This window comes from Lissotriton vulgaris, chromosome 1_1 (assembly GCF_964263255.1).
Source record: "Lissotriton vulgaris chromosome 1_1, aLisVul1.2, whole genome shotgun sequence".
NCBI lineage: Eukaryota > Metazoa > Chordata > Amphibia > Caudata > Salamandridae > Lissotriton > Lissotriton vulgaris.
In genome coordinates, this window is record NC_141685.1 from 1,671,356,878 (window position 1) to 1,671,380,605 (window position 23,728).

Below are 23,728 nucleotides of genomic sequence, written 5' to 3' on the forward strand. Positions count from 1 at the left end.
ACCGGACAACTCACCCTCAGTGTACAAAGCCATCGAACATCTTCACAGACTCTCTTCAGAAGTACACCAGGAACAAGAAGAATGGTCGCTTGGTGGTTGGTTCTGGAACACCGTTAAGAACTGGGGTTGGAGACTGTTCACCATTATCCTGATTCCTGTAGTTGTGATGTGCAGTCTATGCTTAGGAATTCAATGTCTGCCACCTCTGTGTTCATTATGTGCAAATTGTGTTTGCCCTAAGACTGTGGACTTTGAAAACGAACGTATGAGAGCGATATATGATGCCGAGGTTAGGAATTTGATGAAAATTGACATTGAGTAAGCAAGTTGGCTAAGATATGTTGAAAAGGGAGGACTGTTAAAGATTAGACTGCAAAACGTCAACATTATCGGCGCCATCTTGCCCCTTTTCAAGTCCATTCGTGCGCGTAAGCGGCAGCCATTTTGAGCACCATGGCATCCCTGCCCCTCACTAATAGCCAGCGCGTCTCTCTCTCTCTTAACCTCACAAGCATTCCCCCGCACGCTGACAACCCCCGCTCTCTCATGCCTTGGGTCATAAACCCCTCTCCAGCGCAGCTTCACCACGGAGTCCTATCCTGTTCCCAGCGCGACACCTCCCCTCATTCCTTTCATGGCCTCAAACCCTTTTGATGCAAACCCCCTTTTCCTGTGTCCCCGTTTGTCTTCCTTGTTCCCAGGCCGCCACCTGGCCCTGCGGATACTGTTTATTACCCCGTACAGTAGGAAGCTTCCCCTCTCCATCAAAAGACCCCCGAACCGATCAAAGCCCCCACCCCATGAGATCCGATCAACCCCATGCATTCCGTGAATCGGCGGAATGCCCTGCTGTGCGACGACCATCACCTGTTGTGACCAGGGTGGGGAATCCAACTGTAAATGTATGTGGGAACGGGTCTGAAGGGGAGATTCCGAGGATGTTCTTTCAAGTTCTAAAGTATTGCGAGAATGTGTTATGTGCAATAAAGGTCGTAAACCCTAGTATAAGAGGCCAGGCCTCAGAGATGTGGTTAGAGCACCTCGTGACGATACTTGCTGTCTGAATTGATGTGTTCTCCTCCGGAGAGAATAAAATCCTCGTTTCCCGCCTTCCAGTCTCCAGCGCCTGCTTCTTCATTGATTAATATTGGTGGGTCATAGAGGCGATACCGCCGGGCAACATAAAAGGGTCTTTGGTTACCGGTTGTCTTTGGAACCCTTTTTAACAAACGCAGCCATTACATTGCATGTCACTACAATGCATGTCATTACAATGCATGTCACTACAACGCAGGCATTACATCACAAGTCATTACAATGCATACCATTACAACACATAGTACCCTTACACTATCCGACACTTATCCTACTGTTGCACTCACTGAAGGTAGAATAGTAATTTGTACCCCTACACTATCGAACACTTACCCTACTGCTGCACCCCCTGGAGTTAGAATAGTATTTTTTCACCCCTACACTATCCAACACTTACCCTACTGTTGCACCCCCTGAAGTTAGAATAGTAATTTTTACCCCTACACTATCCAACACTTACCCTACTGCTGCACCCCCTGGAGTTAGAATAGTAATTATTACACCTACACTATCCAACACTTACCCTACTGTTTACTCACTGGAGTTAGAATAGTAATTATTACACTTACACTATCCAACACGTACCCTACTGTTTACTCACTGGAGTTAGAATAGTAATTATTTCCCCTATACTATCCAACACTTACCCTAAATGCAATGTAATGGTATGCATTGTAATGGTATGCATTGTAAAGGTATAATGCAATGTTATGGAATGCGTTGTAAAGGTAGTTTCCGAAAATGCGATGTAATGGCATGCTATGTAAAAGAATGCGTTGTAAAGGATGTTGCGATGTAAAAACTGCATTGTAAAGGCATGCATTGTAAATGTATGCGTTGTAACGTCATACATTCATGAGCCACTGTTCTCACAACATAGTGAATTCTGTCTTATCGTGAACATGCAGAGGGGCTGCCTGAGGGCACAGATAGGGAGACAGTTTGGCCACTAAGAGTGAGGATAATCTGCACACAAGATCCTCACACTTCCAAGCAATCACACTTCAACTGAGAGGGCCCTTCTCAAACGCATAGAGACCCAGAAAGGTCACCAACATTTTGAGAAAAGGAGCAGACGAGAAAGATCTAGACCATGTTTATGTGCAGCAAACCCGAGCTTTCTGGGGGGTCAAAGTTCTAAGAGCTAAAATATATCTTTGGAGAACGCCAGGCCATGGAATGGATAACACTGCATTTGAAGGAACTCCAGTTAGTAGACTCTACCAACCACTGTCATTTTCTAAACCTTTCCTTTGCTTCAAGTGTCTCCCTTTTGTGCAACCAATGCAGCCGCCTGAAAGATTATTGGCCAGGTAACCACAAATACCTGGTGGCATCAGATTTGTGCGCCTCACTCACTTCCAACATAAAATGTTTGCAGTGAGAGTGATTCAAGTAAGCTTTCCGTTTACCTAAAAGGCCTGTTTTAGTTATCCACCTGCTCCTTAGCATATAGCTCTTTGATTCTGTCCACCTTAAACTTCAATCGTATAAACGGAGCACTTACCAATCTGTTCAAAGTTTTTATTGTATCTGTCCTATCTAAAATCATCAACTATGTTGTTATTGTAAATGGTCCCTCAGTAAAGCCTGCAGATTCCTGAAGGCAGGTAGGGGCTCACAGAACTCAGGGCCATCCAGGGATCAGAAGAGGCTGAAAGCTCCTGATCCAGATAATCATGAGGTTGGTCATGGAATTATGGGGCATATTACCAAGCAATAGCGATAATTATCGCTATTGCTTGGTTAGAGACAAAAATTTACTGCTAAGCTGCGGCGATTTTTATCGCAGATAAACCTTGATATTACCAAGGTTTATCGCAAATGCGATAAAAATCAGCCGCAATGCATGAATATCGCTGAAAAGTCAGCGATATTCATGCATTACCGAGCTAATGCTCTTAGCCATGTTATCCACCTCCCATTGGATAACATGGCTAAGAACTGCTCAGGGCAGGTGTTAGCTTTTGGAGAAATTCACGCTTAGCGCGAATATCTCCAAAAGTTGGTAATAGGAGATAGCGATGTTAGCGACTGTTTCCAGTCGCTAACATCTTGGCACGCCCACTTTGCATGTCATTAGTGATAAATATCACTGACATGCAAAGTGGGGCCCAAGATGGTCGCTATCTCCTACTAGCTGTCGCTAACTGGTGTTAGCGACAGCTAGGTAATAGGGAGATAATTTTATCTCCGCATTCTTGGCTTTTAAAGCCAAAAAAGCGGAGATAAACCCCCTTGATAATATGCCCCTTAGTTCCTCTGTAGACCAAGCGACTTTGCAAACAAGTAGCTCAATGTTTGGTTCTCAAGCAGAATTTAAGTTGTGCAATGTGACACGAGTGGCACTTTTGTCACGCAGACTACCAGGGTGTTAGTGTGTCCAGCAACACCTAAATCAGTAACACCAGCAATCACTGCCTCATTATTGACTGGATTCAACTTAAGCAGCAACAAGGCATCCCTGACAGGCAGGACTTTTCAGCCTCTCCATCGATGGCACACTGGTGTCTAAAGACAAATTCTGAATAAAATAATTTTCCACAGAATCATTGTACAAAAAAGGTCCAAGGGTGGCGAAAAAGGAATTGCATGTGTAGAAAAGCTAACATAGGTTTGTGGCACTAAGATCGAGGGAGAGACAAGCAGGGAAATAATTTAAGTGAGTGAGAGTGAGGAAGAGAGGGAGAGGGGACTGGCGACAGAGAAAAAGAGACAAAATGTGTGTGCGGGAGAGAGCACAAGACAGAGAGAGCCAGAAATGATAGAGATAGACAGATAGAGCAGGAAATGGAAGGCGGAAAAGAGCGTGAAACAGAAAGATTCAGATAAAGGGAGAAAATAGAGAACTTGTAATTGAGAGTAATGAAGACAGCAAATGACAAATAAGAGAAAAAGAGACTCACGAATGTACCACAACAGTATACTCAGAAATGACAAACCTTACTTCTCGATGTAGGGAAAAGAGCTGTCGTTATACAAGAAAATGTCATGTTATTTTGAACTATGCCTCTGGTTAAAAGAAGATACATTTATATAAGGGGAAAATCGTATATTATACCACAGGATGCATGTGCATATCAGACCGTGTCAGAATTGCTGTTTTTATGTACTTCTAGGTGCCTAAATATTGGGTTATGCCTGCTACTAATCCCTACAGTAAGTGCCATGCATATATGTATATATAAGTTAATTACATTTATTTGAAATCGTAAAAAAGTTCACCACATTATAAATGTAGACAGCAGACTATTGAGCTATTTGGCTTCAATGTACACATGGCTATTTATTTAGAGGGGTCTATTCACGTAAATAAAACCTTACCTAGGTGGGTTTGTGTGTGTGCATGTGTGGGTGTCACATTTGGCTATTATAAAAAAAATCCCCCTTTACCATCTCGACTCCATCTCACTCATTCCAAACTTTCTGACTATTATGTGCTCAACTATTCTTCAAAATCTTTCCCCCTCCTTTTATTCATTCCACCCAACTAAGAAGCACACACTTCCAATTCTTACCAAAACAACTCACTATTTCCCCTTTTCAAATCCACTCCTATCATTCTATCACTACCGCCAAACTCTACTAAACACACAAGAAATCAAGAGCAGAATCCTAATACAACTAATGCACAATGAAAAAACAAAACAAAATAATTGTACTAACCTACTAACTACTAATTTCGGGTTCCGTAGTAGTATACTACTCACTGAAAAAAGTACTTCAATGCCCCATTGGGGGTCATAAGCGCTATGTAAATATATTCACAATTTACAAATGAAGACAGGGAGAGAGCAAGTGAGAGACTGAGAGAGAGAGTAAGCAAGAGAGAGAGAGAGACTGTAACAATAGCTTGTAAGACTATTATAGTGCCAGGAGGATTATCCAGAGCTAGTGCCTCTGGAGGGCCTTGCCAGGCCTGCCTGAGTCATGCCAGGCCTGCCTGAGTCAGACCTCTCCTTCCCCAACTCTACCAGCATCTCATTTGTCTCCTGAAAACTCTTGCTTTGACTAAAATGTGACCATTTCTTTCTCTAAACCATAATGAGTCAAAGCAAAGACTAAGAGAGGGTAATGAGGGAATCTCTCATATGGGAGTCGAGGTACGACTAAGGAACTTATTACCTGGTGTGTGGCCTTCCCCTAAGCAAGAGGCTTCCTCTCAGCAAAAGACTACAGTGAGTAGGACATCCAAAAAGTCTTCCTAGGAGCTTCTAAACTGGTGCAGAGGCACTCACCGCAGGTCCGGGCAGGCTGGCTGTTCCCGGATCTCCTCTGTCCCCCGGCGATCCAGGGGCCCCTTGATTTCCACGGATCCCTTGAACGCCCTGAGCCCCGGGGGGCCCTGGCTCCCCGGGCTCCCCCTAGAGGAAAGGTGAAATATAAGAAGATACCATGAGCACCAATCTGTCACATTTGGCTGACACACCAGTATATCCCGGGCTTTTGCACCGTGAGCATACATTCTAACATACCAGCAAGTATTGGCAAAGCCATTAGGTCTCACTATTTTTAAAGAACAGTAGCATTCACATTTTTAAACACTTCAAAAGTTGCAATCAGCACTTTCTCAAAGCAGCAGTATCTTAGGATGTTTAGAGGTGCCTGAAGTTAGACACAAGCTGCAGTGCTTTAAATCCTTGCTAGCGATTCCATAGGCTTAACTTGCCCCTTTTGTACAAAACCTCTGCCTCAAGACAGTGTATGATATATGCATTGCAGCGGTGAAGGTAGATTAAGTATTGTAGCTATGGAAGGTTAAGTATGGTAGCTATGGAAGGTTAAGTATGTTCAAAGGGTATGTTATTTATGCTAGGTATTATAGGTAGGTATGTAAGGTATGGCATGTAAGGTAGGTTCTGTATGTAGGTAGGTTAATTATGGTAGGCAGGGTATAGGGGGGATATCTGATAGTTATGGCAGATACATATATATGGTAGATAAATAGGCATGGTATGTAGCTTTATTAGGCAGGCAGATAGGTTGTGTGTGATAGGTTTTGCATGCTAGGTTGGTTAGGTAAGATATGCATGGTAACTAAGGCATGTAAAGTAGGTTAAGAATTGTAGGTAGGTATGGTAGGTTAGGTATTGTTGGTAAGTAGGTATTTACATTGCGTAGGTATGGTAGACAGGCATGATAGGTTACTTATGAAAGGCTCAGAAGGTACGGTACGCTAGTTATTGTAGATATGGTACGGTAGGTATGGTAGGTAGGTATATACTTTACAAGCAAGATTTGACTGATGGTCCATATATTTGATTTGGTCAGGCACCTTTCTGGACTATGCCTATATATAATCAATGGTCCTGCTGTTATGCCACCATTTCATAAGGATTTTATCTCCTCACTACTGATGTTACTTCTATGCTGATCCCCTTCTCAAGTCTTCAGTGATGCATGAAGCCGTTGGACCTACTTACTGCATGTACTGAAAACGGCGGCTACTAGGGACTGTTTCTCCCTAAGCACGCAATTGTAGTGCCCAGACCGCTTATTTCCTCATGGAGGGGCCTCCAATCGACCTGTGTAACGGCCAATGTCAGTTTATAGAACTGAGTCAATTTAGGGGATCCCACGACAGCCTGTATCATTAGCTTTGCACAGCAAGATCCCAACACCTCCCATCGCGCTGCCTTTCGGCCCCTGCACCTTTCCGTTGGAAGAACCAGGATCGTTGTCTTTTCTCTCACTGCCTTACCCTTTTCTCTCTGATCCCATCCTCTCTAGGTCTCTATTTCACAATGGAAATAAGTCCAGATCCCAATGGTTCCAATACCTTCATCATCAATTACCCAACTGACCTCTCTAAAAATGCGGCAAAAAAATACAAACACCGCATACTCAAAGCTAGAACAGAAATTCTATTCTCAGACCCCTATTTCTGCACCAACAAAGGTACCCTGGTGAATGATCTCATCTTCTATACCAGAAAACGGGCATGCTGGCGATTAATGTTCTACTCCCTGCTCCGAATAACAGGATCTAAGAAAACCGCACATGGCATCAAACTAACAACATCTCCCTCGTCCTCCCTCAAAGCCTCCACTACTATCATTCTCTACAATAATGGTATCATCCTAATCCAAGCTTCAAATAGTAACCTTGCAAAGATGGCCAATTTTGACCCCACTCTTAAAAATGTTGTGTATGGCAATCCCTCTAACTCCTACTGAACCTCTACTCCTCCGTTGTACTTAACTAGTATGCCCCCTTAACTGTTGCGAGTACCCCTCTCTCCCCTAACCCCTCATCTCTTATAGATGATCCCAGCACCGCCTTGTCCCCGGTGGAAGTATGTCATCCCACTTGAGCTCCCTCTCAGGTTGCTGGCAGATCTATGGGATCAATCTCATCTCCGTCTATCAGTCTGTCACTGGGTGTCTCTCAATCTGAGAGGTTCCCTCAAGTCATACAGTTTCCTCGATTACTTGACGAGGCCCCTTCCCCCATCCCTACTACCTTGCCACAGACTATGCCACACTCTGAACAACGAGTCCCCACACAGGCCTCAACTGACTTACACAGATGCTCCCCATCACCGATCTTCTCTCCCTCACTCCCCCACCCTTAGACCAACATTCAGACCTGGCTGCGCACCTTGACAAGATGTCTAGTCAGTTGCTCCTTCTCATTGCTGAGCTACATGACCTGAAATCCCTCTCTTATAACTTTTTTCCAATGATCTGTTCTCTCGTCACATCTTTGAAGTGGCCCAGATCATCCACCAGGGTCTACGACCACACGGATCAGCTGCTAGCCCCAGCCTTTTCAAATTCCTTTCCCCTACCTAATACCAGCACCAGCCCCATAGGATCTGGGACACTCCTGGCGTCCACTGATCGCCTGGACAGTCACAACTCTAATTCTTCTGATTCCAAATCTAACATGGCCCAGACGAGTCAAATTCATTCCATCCTTTCCAACCCAAACAGAGAACCTCCTCGCAATCTTAGAGGCAGCAACTCAAACAACCTCACCCGTGTGAAAATCTCCCAGATTTCTCCCCCCTGACCCACTACAACTTAAATGTGTACTACTTAATTGTAGATCAGCCAGTAAACACGCCTCTGATATCTTCGACCTTATCCAACACAATGATTTAGACATTATCATCCTCAACGAAACCTGGTTAAATCCCGTTTCCACCCCTATCTTAGACCTCCTAGTTCCTCCCACTCATGACATAATTAGGCTAGACAGAGCTCTGAAGTTGGGTGGTGGCCTAGCCTGTATCCACAGGAACACACTCTCAATTTCTCTCTTGGATTCCTCTGCGCCTTCCTCCACTGAATACTTGTGACTCAGTATCTCTAGTATGAACTTACCGGTTTCCAAACTGCATACCTTTTCTCACCCTCCAGGTGACAATCTCCCCTTCATTGAGCATCTAATGGAATCAATCACTAGTAATGTCGATTCAGCGGTGGCTCAAATCTTTCTTGGTGATTTCAACCTTCACTGGTCCAACCCCAATGATTTCGCTGTTTTCTGCTTGAAATCATTCTTAGTGGATCAAGATCTGACTCAGCACTGTGACTAACCAACTCACACTAAAGGAGAAACTCTAGACCTTATCATCTCTAAAGGGCACACCATCACCCTAGATTCCATTACCCCCTGTGACTGGTCCGACCATCACAGCATCCTCTTTTACATTAACAGGGAGGTATTGTTGGGGAAGGTTCTACCTTTGAAATCGAAGATATGGAAAAGGGACCTCAGATCAATTGATTTCGACGAACTAGCTGCCCAATGTAAGTCTGCCCTCTCCGCCCAAGCTGATCTGATCGAGGTGCAATCACTCACCGACGCCTACAATTCGACAATTTCGAACATCATGGATAACATTGCCCCACTCAAACACAAAAATGCCTCAAATAAAATATCCAAACCATGGTATAATGACAACTTAGAGGATACAATGGGGAGATTGCTGTACTGTTCCTATGTAGAAAGGAAGGGAGGTTAAACTGGCATGACCATAGGTGTTAGACTAACACCCTGGGGCATCCATTATGTTGGATGTATTTGCCTCACACACCCCGAAGGATGTCATGCTTCATCATCGGCGTTTGCTCCTCGTCGGGGAGGCGGTGCAATCCCCGACGGGCTCACCTCGAGAGGGGCTCTTTGGCGGAGATCTTTTATCCAACAGCCTTATGGTGAAGTGGGGGTGTGTGGGCAGGAGGGTATGTGATGATTGGCTGATTGCTAAAATGTAGCTAGGGGTACCGGAAATAGTTTTATTCTGGGGGTCCCCTGGCTGCAGTTTAAAATGTGAGACTAGCTTACTAGATGTCAACAATTTAGGTTGAGTGATGCTAGAAAAGACTAGGAGTCAAAGGGGTCAACATGTTTCTCGCTAGGGGTCGAATCACCCGCGATTCATCAGGACCTTTACAAACAGTGAGAAGAGGGGGGGGCACATGCTCGTGTCATGTAAGTGGTGCGTGTTACCTCTATGGGGTCTCCTATGCCTAGACATAGAGAAAAGGAACAGCAATGATTAAAACATTTCGCAATAATCACAAAATAAATGTCAATGCCAGATTGTGGAACATATGTGGCATGCTGGCGATATTGTGGAACACTGAGCACAATAATTGCATGCCTCAAAAGCATTGAGTGAGCAAAGTGTATATGTGCAGCACACTCAACTACTTTGTGAATAAAAGGGATCATAGTGCATGAAAGTGAAGTTAAAACCAGTGGTAAAAACAGGAATAAAAAGCCTCAACCATTGGGCTCGCCCCCGTTTTCCAATCCCGCCGACCCTCATGAGGTGTCTAGTCCTTGACCCCTGGGTGAGTAGGGCATGCAATGCAGTGTATTTACGTTATTTACGTTGTTTGTAAAGATATCAGCATGTGAATATGACCTGGTGACCAACCCTGCATCTGATTATTACCAAAGATATGGTGCTTAATACCGAGGTTCCAACTAAGGTGTAGAAACAACACTTGCACTATATTTAGATATATATCTATATAGGAATGGGCAACACCCCTCTGAAACTGCTGCTTTTTATTCCTGTTTTTACCACTGGTTTTAACTTCACTTTCATGCACTATGATCCCTTTTATTCACAAAGTAGTTGAGTGTGCTGCACATATACACTTTGCTCACTCAATGCTTTTGAGGCATGCAATTATTGTGCTCAGTGTTCCACAATATCGCCAGCATGCCACATATGTTCCACAATCTGGCATTGACATTTATTTTGTGATTATTGCGAAATGTTTTAATCATTGCTGTTCCTTTTCTCTATGTCTAGGCATAGGAGACCCCATAGAGGTAACACGCACCACTTACATGACACGAGCATGTGCCCCCCCCTCTTCTCACTGTTTGTAAAGGTCCTGATGAATCGCGGGTGATTCGACCCCTAGCGAGAAACATGTTGACCCCTTTGACTCCTAGTCTTTTCTAGCATCACTCAACCTAAATTGTTGACATCTAGTAAGCTAGTCTCACATTTTAAACTGCAGCCAGGGGACCCCCAGAATAAAACTATTTCCGGTACCCCTAGCTACATTTTAGCAATCAGCCAATCATCACATACCCTCCTGCCCACACACCCCCACTTCACCATAAGGCTGTTGGATAAAAGATCTCCGCCAAAGAGCCCCTCTCGAGGTGAGCCCGTCGGGGATTGCACCGCCTCCCCGACGAGGAGCAAACGCCGATGATGAAGCATGACATCCTTCGGGGTGTGTGAGGCAAATACATCCAACATAATGGATGCCCCAGGGTGTTAGTCTAACACCTATGGTCATGCCAGTTTAACCTCCCTTCCTTTCTACATAGGAACAGTACAGCAATCTCCCCATTGTATCCTCTATATCGGACACAAGCTGTGACTGGACCTTCCACCAACCTTGGTGGTAATCTGTGTCCATTGATCAGAAGATCAATCCTCCTCCCTCTTTTTGATAAATAATGACAACTTAAACACAGAACGACGCAACCTCAGGGCAGTTGAACAGTCCTGGCGATCCAATCCCTTCTCGGACCAACTAAAACTCCTTAGAGAAGTCAGGAGCCTCTACAATAAACATATCAGGAGTGCCAAGGCTGACTACTTCAAACACCAACTGGATCAAGCGGCAAACCGCCCTAAGAAGCTGTTTGAATTGGTCAAACAGCAATCAGTCGTTGGTCCAAACCACTCTGAACTGGATGGCTGCCCACCCTCAAGCGATGATCTGACCGCTTTCTTCTCTGAAAAATCTAGACTCATATCTGCTGATCTCGCCTCCAAGAAGGCTCTATTGCCTCCCTCAGGTGCTGTCTCCCCACTTGACCCCTTGAATAAGGACAAACTGACCTCCATGAACACTAAGAACAACGCGTTGTGGGGTACCTCTACCCCTTATAGTGAAAATGAGACCACAAGATTCTTCAGAATATCAACCCCATCCAACCACTTCAGCGACCCGTTGCCCCCGGTTATCTTCAAGGAAATCAAGAATGCACTCATCCCCACCTGGACAAGGATAGTAAATGCTTCTCTCTCACAAGGCACAATCCCCAGTTGCCTAAAAGCAGCTCAGGCTTCACCGATTTTTAAATAGCCTAATGCTGACAAATCTGATCTCAATAATTTCCGCCCCATTTGCAACATTCCCACCCTAGCAAAACTTCTAGAAAAATGTGTTCAATCTCAACTTTGCGATCACATAGAGAACTATCAACTTCTAGACCAACATCAATATGGTTTCAGGAAGGGACACAGCACTGAAACGGCTCTCACACACGTTATGAATGACATTTTAAAAATGCTTGACAAAAACTAATCTTGCCTCCTGATTCTCCTTGACCTTTCCTCCGCTTTCGATACGGTTAATCATGACAACCTTCTATCCATCCTGCAAAATAGAATGGGTTTTGCTGATCAGGTGTTACAATGGTTCTCTTCTTTCCTTCAGTACAGATCACAAAGAGTCAAGGCAAACCACTCCCTCTGCCAGCCATCTCCTGTAGTCACGGGGATCCCTCAAGGGTCCGCCCTATCTTATTCAACCTTTTCCTGGAACCTCTCGCTAACTCATTAAACTCTATGAACATTCTCTTCCACATGTATGCGGATGACACACAATTCTATTTGAAAATCTCTTCCCTGTATAACATCATCTCCCTCAACACTACTCTAACGTATACTGAAAACTGATTAACTGAGAACCATCTCCTGCTTAACACTTCCAAAACAGAATTCCTTCTCATCTCCCGCCGGAACCACATCCCCAAGATAGACCTATGGCTGAGTCACCTCACTGCTTTCAATTGCACTCCTCTCATCATTGATTCAGCAAAATCCCTCGGAGTCACCATGGACAAGCACCTGAATATGAAGAATCATATCAGTAATGTATGTAAGGGAGCAAACCATTTGTTGGGGTCACTCAAAAATATCAAACCTTTCCTTCCACTAAAGGATTTCAAGAAGGTAGTCCAAGCGCTTGTCTTGCCGTTGCTTGACTACGGCTGCGCTACTCTCAGTGGCCTTCCCAAATATGCCCTGGCTCCTCTAAGGTCAACTCTGAATGCAGCGGCTAGATTGGTCACAGGTACCAAAAGATACGATCATATATCCCCAGTCCTAAAATCTCTTAATTGGCTACCCCATGAAGCTCGAATTCAGTTAAAGATTGCTGTTCTGGCTCACAAAGCCCTTCACCTTAATACTCCCAGTTACCTTGCGCAAAAACTTGAACTATCCTGTGGCCTCAAGAAGTGCCACTACCTTTCTCCTGAAACCACTTATCCTGTACAAAAAAAGAACTTGTAACCGAGCCTTCTCCGGCGCTGCACCAAGGATTTGGAACTCTCTTCCACCGGAAGTATGCAGAATATCTTCAACGATGGCTTTCAAATTGGAAGCAAAATGATTTCTGATGAACACATTCTTACACTAAGAGGGATACTTTCTCCTGCTAGAATGTTGAGACTGCATTTTGGTAGTCCTCTCATTCATATTGTAAAGCGCTCTGTTATCCCTCAGGATCTTGTTCGTGCTACATAAAACTTTATAAATAAATCAAATAAATAAATAAGGTATAATTGGTAGGTATAATAGAATGTTGGTGTGATAAGGTAAGTACGTAGGTATGTCATGCTAGGAATGTAGACACAGTGATTAGCTATGGTTGGTTCAGTAGCATAGGTTAGATATGGTAGAACATAATAACAGTTTTGCCTAATATTTAAAAGAATGCACTATTGAATGATTTTCTAGATTTCTTGCATACAAATCATAGCATTGTTAATGAGAAGGTCAAACATGCTTTTTTTTATTAAAGCACACTTTTTGATTATACATGGGTAGTTTATATGCAAGTAGGTGTGTTTGCTTAATAATAATCATGATCATAACAATGATGATTTAAAAAGGGACACTTTGCTGGGGCCTGGCCTGACTCACAATGTGAGAGGAGAGGACGTGTGCTGCTCTGGCCTGGGAGCACCGATCTCTTTGCTATCCTGTGTGCCCAAGCATGAGCGAATTTTGCGGATCTCGCGTTCGCGAATTTTGCGGATTTGCGGATTCGCAATCCGCAAAATCCGCGAATTCCCGCGAATTTGCGGATTTTTTTTTTTTTGTGTTCGCCCGTGTTTCTGCCAGTTCGCGAGGGTTTTGTACACTTTCGCAAATTGCGAACTTACCTGTCGGGTCGCAAGTTTCGCGAACTTGTTGTTTCTACGTGTCCAGCCTGTTTGGGACACTCTTCTTCATCACTGCCACTCTCTGTCACCACTGCCACTCTCTGACTACTCATGCCACCCTCTGGCCCACCCATGCCACCCTCTGTTTCATCACCACACCCTCTGGTTGTCCAGTGTACATTATTTTCGGCAAAGCAAAGCACACCTTCCCTGCCTCAAGTGACCTGAATTAATTTGGGGCTGATTAATGTGTCACAGAATATTTTTTTAGCTGGCACCTGCTTCCTTAGTGCGCCCTGATTAGTGATCTTTTGCACTTGCTAAGTGCTTTCATTGTTGCAAAATTAGTTACAACACCTGCCCTGCCCCAACTGACAATAATGAATTAGGGGCTGATTAATGGATTTTAACTTCCAGCCTGGCTCCTGCTTGTCTCCCTTAGCTGTAATTCAGGACCTTTGTGGCATATGTGTAACTATTCTGAGGTTCAGAGCAGGGTCACATAATAGTTTCAACTGGCAACTGAACTCTGGAGGGGCCCCTCAGGAAGCACTACAGGAAATGGCTACTAATGATGAGCCTGAACTTTTGAACCTGGTAAGTAGTTACTTTCATTTTTGCTAAAATCGTATTTCTGCAATTTTGCACTTATTCGCGGGGCGCGAACTCACGCGAACAGTGCGAGCAAAATCCGCTGCTCGCGGATTTGCGGATTTTGCGGGAGATTCGCAAATCTCGCGGATTGCGGATTTCCCGAAAATCCGCAAAATCCGCGAGCGGAACGGATTTTCCGCCCATGCTTAGTGCCCAACTGATTCCTGCCCCTGACTGATCTGGGAGCCTTCCCCCAGTGACGGAAGTGCTCCTGGATTGAGACATGGGAGCGCTGCCATTGGGCTACCACTTGGAGTACGGGTGAGGCGGCCCAGCTCTCGAAGTAGCAAGATGGCAGCCACATGGAGCTTCTACAGGGAGAAGCCTACGTGCAAAGAATTTAGTCTGTGGGAACGCCTCCAATTTTCTGTGACCGGGCGAGTCGGGGTTCGGGTCCCTGCTTGACCTGAGGCTGTTATTTTCACAGAGGCACGTGCTGGGTGTGCAGCATCTCTGCGGCGGATCCCCGGCCCGGAAAGGATACTGAGACCAGCAGGATCCGTACTCAGATGCAGGACACTGGGAAAGCGAGATGAGTTTAAGATCTGGGAATCCTGAGTCCCCTGCTCCTTCCGCCTCAAGAACTGGCCCTAGGAAAGCCCTGGGATCCTCCCCGTATTGGCCATTTGTTAATGGTTAATTAAGTTGAGACTTGAAAAGTGCTCTCCGAGCTGCTAACGTATAAGCCAAAGGCATGCCCGCCCGGGCTTAAGAGGTCACGTTTCATTGTCACTGTCAGGAGTGGCACAAATAGGCAACAGATGATAGAGTGCAGCATTACACCCCAAACTCTCCCACTAAGAATCTGGCACCATGCACGCATCATGGAGTAGTATTCACTGCCTAGGTTAAGGCCCCACCAGCTTGAAGACTGTGTGATACTGAAAAGCGGCAGGAAAAGGGTCACTCGCTACCCCGTAACATATCTTTTTGTCCCAATACTATATTGCCACCCCCCTGCCCCATGATGGGAAGGCACACCAAGCCTAAGGAATCTGCAATAGATGGGGCACAACATGGGGAATAAGAGGGAACAGTAACACAACAACCTCCTCCTCAACCCTGCAATCAGAAAGAAACGCCACAGGTTGACACGGCTGACAAACTGGACTTATTACTAGCCACTTTTAACACAACAAAAGAAACCCTCAAGCACAAAATAGTCTACATTAAGATAGATCTAGCACTCTTGGGAGATGATCATAAGATAATAGCTAAAAGGGTCACCAGCATCAAAAAGACTCCCACCGAATTGCAGCCATTAGCATCAACTCATACTACACAAATACAGGCCTCACAAGCATGGTGGTCTTACTTGAGTACAAAGCTGAAGATGCTGTGCAAGAAGAAAGAATATTAGAATTGTGGGAATGCCAGAGAAAGTCAAAGGCTTGAGCATGGTGTTATTTTGGAAAAATTGATACAAAAGGATTTGGGGTTGGAGAACACACCGGGTGCAGATGCATCTCCCTCCCCCACCAGGGGTGCCAGCTAGACTTATTGTGGCCTGGGCCCTGAACTTTAGAGATACCGGGATACAATCATCCAAAGGGTTAAGGAATTGGATTGGAGAGGGGGTCACAATATTCAATGCCAAAGTCATGGCATTTCCAGACTACATGGCTGTACAACACTGCGATTTCACGGAGATCAAGTGATGCCTCCGTAACATGGGCATCAAACATATGGGCAGAGGGCCACAACGTAGTTGACGGGCAATGAAAACAAGTAGACCATAGAGAATGCAGATTCAGCAGGGACAAGACAACACAATATCGGCAACAACAATGAATGGGAACTGGTCAAGATAGCCACAGGTGCAGAATAATTTAATATGGCACATTTACTGAGGGATCATTCTTGTTAAAAAAATTGGAGAGTGAGTCAGACAGGCCGAGTGGGACGGTGGTAAATGGAGGATGATGGATAACACCCAAGGTACTAAGAATAGACATGTTAAATTATGCTTTGGTTATACAATCTATAAGATTGCTGTTATGGGCAAGGAAATGTTTCTTCTCAGTCCTCCTGAAGGGAATTTTGAGAAGTCTGGTATTTTACAACCCATTAGTGCTACTAGTAGTCCATCACATACTCAGCTCCCACGCATGCAACTAGGAAACAGTGCACAGGATGGGTTTAGGTTGCTCAGCGTCGTGAGGCGCTTACCCGGGGGACATATATACCCACACCTGTTTACTCCACATTATGCCACAGGGAGTAGCAGAAACCATTAAATGTATCAGATTGAATGTTAGGGACCTTAAGAATATGAGCAAAAGATATCATGTTCACTCGAACCTTAACAGAAGGGGAATACACATTGATTTACTACAAGAAACACACCTGCCTCAAGTAGAAGGTAGAGAACCTCAAAGCGATGAAGGGGGCAACTATTCAATACTTGCTACTTGATGCATGCCAGGGATTTCCTCATAGGGATCAGACCAAGGGTGCCCTTCCAAGCCCACTACACAGCCACAGATAAAGATGGGAGATATGGTCTAGTAAGAAACGGACTAGAAAGCAAAGACCTAGCCCTATTGAGCATTTACTTGGCCAAGATCAGGTGGCCTTATTTTGATGCCCCACCCTCCAGCTTACTAACAGGACAGATTGCCCTTATATTGTGAAAGGGGACTTCTCCTGTGTAGCAGATGTGGTAGTGGACCACTCTCATCCTCCCCTTCTACCTACCCTGGTTGTGATGATGGGGATGATGATGACTCTATGCCTGGGAAATTGATCTTCAGTGGGCGCTTGGAGTTCAATTAATCCTGGAGCTAGGAGGTTTTCTTCTTACTAAGCTGTACATGACTACTGGGAGAGTGGACATGTTCTCATGCACACTGGTGATACAGCCATGGTTATGGCAGAACATTTATACAAAACCTTTTCCGACCACAATTCGTTGCTTCTGACATTACACTGGCAGACACCATGGCCACATATGCCCTTGTCAATGCTTTAAAGGGAGATGTTAGAGGACGCAGCCTTCCACCAATAAACACGGGAAACTATAAAAAAATTATTTGATCAAATATAGGGATACAACTTCATCCATTCCTTTGGAAGAGGAACATTTGAAATAAATATTAGAGGACACTGCATACGGAATATGGCAGGGGTCTGTGTAACCTCAGTAGTTAGATTGACATTCAGGAGGAAACTGTCAGAGCAGGAGAGATGGAGCAAGTATCCAATCTCGATTAACAGACACATTTATTAGAAGAAAAAGAGAAGTTAGCTCAACTCTTTGAAAAACTGAGGTGCTTTGAAAATAAGACTTGCTGAACTAAACATCATAATGAAAGGGATAAGGCTGGGCTGTTACTGGCCTGGATAATCAACCCTGAAAGAAGGGGCTCTCCTAGCCTCATGATTGACAGCCAACGGAACCACAGTGTATTCCCAGACTCATTTTAATGAGGCCTTAAAGCCTATTATGAAATACTGTATGAGAAAAATGTTCTCCAAGACGAGACTAAACTTCGCCAGTATTTACCGGGAGCCCGTTTATGGCAAGTCACCTTGGAGACATAGGCCTACCAGAATTTGGAGGACTCTGGGTGATAAAGAGATGACCCAGAGCCAAAAATCTGGTCCTGGCGACCTTCCGATGGAATATTACTCTTTATGTGCTGATGTCCTTCCCCTAATGCTGGTGAAAATGTATTCTGAAGCAAGGCACCTACGATATTGACCTCACTCCCTATAGAATAGCAACAGTGGTGGCTATTTCCAAAGAAGGCTGAGCCATCTGAAGGTTGCATAGTAAAGACTGTTGTCGATGCTTAAAATTGACTATAAATTGCTCAATAAGGGCCTCCCTAAAAGACTTCTCCCTCATCTACCAGATATAATTCACCCAGACCAAGTTGGGTTCATCCACAGCCTAAATTTTATTGTATTGTGGATGTCCTACCTTATCCCCCTGCGAATGGCAATCATCACTGCAGACATCGATAAATCCTTCAATACCCTAGAGCTTTGTTTGTGGGAATGTGCTGGCACTCTTGCTGAGCTACAACGTCCCAAACCAACACTTTTTAATATTCGCAAAAATCTCATCATGCATTCGCAAAACCTGTCACAAAAGTGCTAAGAAACTACTGGTGTACGGGCCGCTCCAAATTCTCTGCACAATCAATAGTAGATGCCAAGAGGTGGCGCAGATGCACCCCCAACAACCCCTCACCTAGCTCCATACAGGTGAAAGGAGGACCCAGGCAGGGAAACTGACCATCTAACATGGCCCATGTGTCTCTCATACTGTGAAATCTGGACTGATGCATTGTAATTACCTCCATAAAACCTACATCACTCTAGAACGAGGAAATAAGTACTAACCTCCTGCAAAAGCACCGTGCCCACAATGTCAATTCTGGGCCCTTTTTGGCACACGGTAATGTAAGGTAAGGTGCACTTATATAGCGCGTCTGTCACCCCCAGGCTATCCTGGCGCTTAGATTACCGAGCAGCGAGTATCAAGGCTGAGAAAGGCACGGTCTACTCTCTAGGGAACAATCTGGTTTTCAATTCCTTCCTGAAGCATGACAAGGTGTTCAGTTGTCTAAGTTTCGGAGGAAGTGCATTCCAAAGTCTAGATGCTGTGAAGCTAAAGGATCTGCCTCCCATTCGGACTTTCTTGACATGGGGAACACAGACCAGATTCGCAGAGGAGGAGCGCAGGGATCTAACAGGAGAGTACCATACAGATTTCCTTTGTAATACTTAAGGTCCGATTTTGTGTACTGCCTTGTAGACAATACAGAGTGCCTTGAATTGTACTCTTTGTACACAGGCAGCCAATGTAGGTCCTTAAGGGCCAGAGAGGCTGAGGCTCCACGTGGCCGGTTTAGTGCCAGCTTAGCCGCCATAGTCTGTACTCTTTGTAGTTTCTTAGTCAAAGAGGCTGGGGCATCTAAAAGAAGTGCTTAAAACAATGCTCCGAACCACTTGAGGTCTAGTAATAGCCCCTTCGCTGCGGCGGCTATTCCGCCGCAGCGCTAAAGGGGCGGGGCGGCCGCGCGGCGGCCGCATGCTGGTGACGGAGCCGCTCCGTCACCAGCCGCGGTTGAGCTATGCTGGTGACGGAGCGGTTCCGTCATGACCCGCCCCGCTCATTAGAACGCCCGCGCAGGCGCGAAATCAGCGCCGCGCAGGCGCGGCGGCTGGGCCATGACGGAACCGCTCCATCATCAGCACAGCTCAACTGTAGCTGATGACGGATCGGTTCCATCATCAGCAGGGGAGGGGTTAAAGGGCAAAAACTGGAGTATCTTTCACAAGGCTTGAAGCAGAGATAGACAGGTGCTAACCGTTTTATTCACCTGGGAGTCCAATTGTAAATTGCTATCCATCAGTACTTCTAAGTTGCGCACTGTATTAGCGGGCATTAAGGAGTTATTAGCTGAGCCAGGCCAAAAGTCGGCCGGAAGAGGTCGCTGAACTCTACCTGCCATACAGCACAAGACTTCAGTTTTTTCCTCATTAAATTGTAAAGAATTCTCTTTCAGCCAGTCTGCCGTTTGATGCAAACAGTTGTGGAACTTTTCCAGAGACTGCATTGCTGCCCTCAACAGTGAAGACAGGCTGAGAGTCATCCGCGTAGTTGATGACATTGATGCCAAATGATTTTATTAAAACAATAAGAGGACGAAGATATAAATTAAACAGGATTCGGCTGATAGGCGAGCCCTGAGGAACCCCCTGTTTATCATCTCTGTGCTTGGACAAAAATGGCGACAGAGTCACCGCCTGCTGCCTATTGGAGAGATAGGAATGTAACCAGTCTCGCGCCCTGCCCACAGCTCCCAATTCCTCCAATCTCCTAATCAGGATCCGATGGTTAACCGTGTCGAACGCAACCAACATGTCAAGCAGTACTAAAAAGGCTGTCTGACCACGGTCGGCCGGCATTCTCAGGTCGTCCAAGACTGCCACCAAGGCAGTCTCAGTCCCGTGTGCAGGGCGAAATCCAAATTGGACTTCGTCCAGCAACTCATTATCCTCAACATATTTTGAGAGAGATTTGGTCACTACCTTCTCCAGAATCTTAATTGGGTAGGGTAACAAGGAAATAAGTCTGTAGTTGGAGGGACATTGGGGATCCAGTTTGACCGTTTTTAGCAATGGAGAGACAACTGCCATTTTCCAGCAGTCCGGAACTACAGCTGTGGTTAGAGATTGATTGAAGATGTGATATAAAAGTGGAAAGAGTTCACCTCCAAACAATTTCCAAAACTTGTGTGGAAGTGGGTCCATAGGGGAACCCGAGGAGACGCCAGCAGCAATTGCGTAGAAATCCTCTTGTGAAGGCATCGGAAAATGGTCCAGAACTGTCATGTGTTCCTTGTCAGTTATACCATATTTTAATGAGGTACCATCACCTGTATGTTGGTACCCATACCCATCCACCAGGGATTTGAGTCTTGTTAAAATATTACTAATTTTTTCCTCGAAAAAAGTTGCCAAATTGTCACAAAGTTCTTGTGAAGCCGGGCTATTAGATTTAGCACAATCTGGGTTGGACAGGACTCTAACTAGGCTAAATAGAGTTTGTGATTTGTTAGCTGAGAGTAGAATAGTCTCCTCAAGGTATTTAGCCTTGGCTTTGCCTATTGAATCTTTATAGATATAAAGCAGGTTTTTTAAAGCTGCATTGTCTGTCTCTAAGTAGTTCTTCCTCAACTTCCTTTCAGCTTGTGTACAGCTAGTCTTCTATAGAATTGTCCGGACCTCCAGGAATACTGGTCTCACTTAATATGTTGCGTTAACTCTGCAGCGGACAGGAATCTGGGGGGCACTGCTGCTGTATTTGTGTTAGGTTCTCTCCCCTGCCCCAATAATAAGAAGACTACCACTAAAGTCATAGACTAGGCGCTTGTCATAGGCAAAGGACAATGGCATGAATTGGAAGAGGAGATGGGTCTCTCCAATTGCCGGATGGCAGCGAGCCGTTCAAACATGGGCGAATTGTAAGCACCCTGCTCCTCCTGTAGGCAAGAAGGGGTCTCCACTAACTCAAGCTCCTTCAGGCACAGTGCTTAATTTGAGCATGTGGTTTCTGGAGATCGGCACTGGCACTTAATTGTCAACACAAGTACCTACAACAGCTGCCACATGATGGAGCTGTTTGTATAATTTAGAAATGAGCAGAACAACAGTTGTTTATTAATTCAATATACATTAAAAACAACTAATACCTGCTGCACAAGCCATTCTTATAGCTCTGGGGGCCTCGAACAGTATGTATTGTCACACTTGTAGCAGTGTGATGGTTAGTAGTTGTGCAGGTACCATTACTGGTGACACTGGCAGGGGCAATGGGTGGTACAAATTAAGTACTGTTCGGGCATGGTCTGCAGAACTAAGGGGATTCACTGCCTGAATGAACAGGGCAATGGGGCGGGGGATGGGTCAGGATGGTGAGATTGCGCACCCTCTCTCTGTTATAATCATAGTATAGACTGAGCGGTGGTTGACTAAGAGAACCTATGGTGCGTAGAGACAAGCGATCAGAGGAACGTGACTCCCTGGGTGATGTGCTAAGGGGGGCTCTCGGGGCAATATTTGGTTGCAATGTTGAATTTTTGGCTTTTCTCTTTTGCTTTCTGATTCCTTCCCCCTTTTTCTAACTTTCAAGATGGCAACTGATGGTGCAAAGATGTCATATACATAATGGCAAAACCGTATAAGCGGGGCCACCTACAGAATGCTTCCCTGCAATTTATGAATATCTTGGGAGGTTTATCACATAAAGAGACAATATCCTACTTTCTGGAGGGACTACATCTTGTCACTTGCATGCTCAAGAAAATGACAGCACAACAAAATTGTTTGTATTACATCCAAAGCTATGAATAGAAATCCATAAAATAATACATTTACGTTTCCAAAAAAAAAACAAAAATATAGCCACTTTGCTGAACAGATTGCATTATGAGTTATGTTAATAATATAAGACATACACAGTCGACTATTGCATGATATAACATTTTGGCAAACTGCCTGCACATTTGTGGCTCTTTAACAAAGCATGTGTGCCTGCACACCATTACTTTAGGAACAAAAAGTTGTAAATCCAACCTGCCATCATGACAGTAAAGTAAAACAAATGATCCCAGAAGCATGAATGGTGAATAGCAGAGTGACTTCATTTTAAGCGAGACATCAGCATTCAAGCAGCGAGCAGCAGAGGCCGTCAATCAGCACTTAAAATGTCATTTCACTAGCACAGAATATACATCAAACAATGAAGACAGCATGAAGCTACACATGATGTCATATCTGCAATTGAAGAAAAGGACAGCTTGATGTAACCACCCTCTGAATGCAACAGCCTTAACAGGCAGCACATCCAAGCAAAGGCAAACAATGAAAAGCACATGAAAGAATGGATGACGAGTGCAGAACCACAGCCCACTCTTTTAATATTGTTCTTTTTAATGAACTGGTGACTAGAGCTCTCCCAAAGGACAACTACAGCTGCATTTAGCCAGATCAACAACCCACATGACAAAACCTACACAACACCACCACGTCTAGAAGAAACACTTCGTAACAGGCCATTTGGAATGTAGACCATGGACTCCGGCTGCAATGTACAGACGGCTGATGGAGACAGCGGGTTGAAATACTTGCTTGAGATCCAAAGCAGCCCCCTCCCTTCGGTCCAAGGGCAGGGACTTCCTCACTTTGATCACACATGCAGGCCTCCATGCCAGGGCACCACACAGGAAGAGTGAACCAGGCCCACCATTTACAGACGCTATCTGGGCCTTTCTGGACACACCTAAGCTGGTTTGCGAATATATGCCCCACACAAGCTACATACATCCAGCATTTTATAAAGAACACATGTTTTAGGCTCCGGGTGCACACTTCGCCACAACCCAACAGAAAATGATGCATTGAGCCCTTTGACTGTGTGTAATTCATGCCAGAGAGAGACAGGCATATTGTGAACTCCATCCTAAATATGCAGATTGTTGCCCAGATCAGTGCATCTGAAAAGCCAGTTGGATTGGGATCTGATGACTCCCATATTAGCCGTAATTTGTAATTTAGATACTGCTTACTACCCTTTATGAGGTGTCGAAGTGCTTTTCCGCGAATAGCACGCTACTCCGGAACCCAAAAGGATTAGTGGTGGGTTAGTACAGAGAAATATATGTTAATTTAAGGGGTGGACATGTGAGTCTGTTAGTTGGATTGAATAGGATAATGGACTGAAAGAAGAGGTAGATCTAGAAGGTGTTATTTGGGAGACCATAGTAGTAAGACCTTTGACGAGGTATACACTTCTTCA

At 44.9% G+C, this 23,728-nt stretch overlaps 1 long non-coding RNA gene across 1 annotated transcript in view; it reads right to left on the reverse strand.

Annotated features, from left to right (window-relative positions):
* Positions 1-5,351: 5,351 nt before the first annotated feature.
* The window catches only part of LOC147751041 (uncharacterized), a 55,564-nt gene continuing 37,187 nt past the window's right edge, over positions 5,352-23,728 (reverse strand). Inside the window, exon 5 of the long non-coding RNA XR_015299923.1 lies at positions 5,352-5,459. This is a non-coding gene — a long non-coding RNA (uncharacterized LOC147751041). The remainder of the gene's footprint in view (positions 5,460-23,728) is intronic.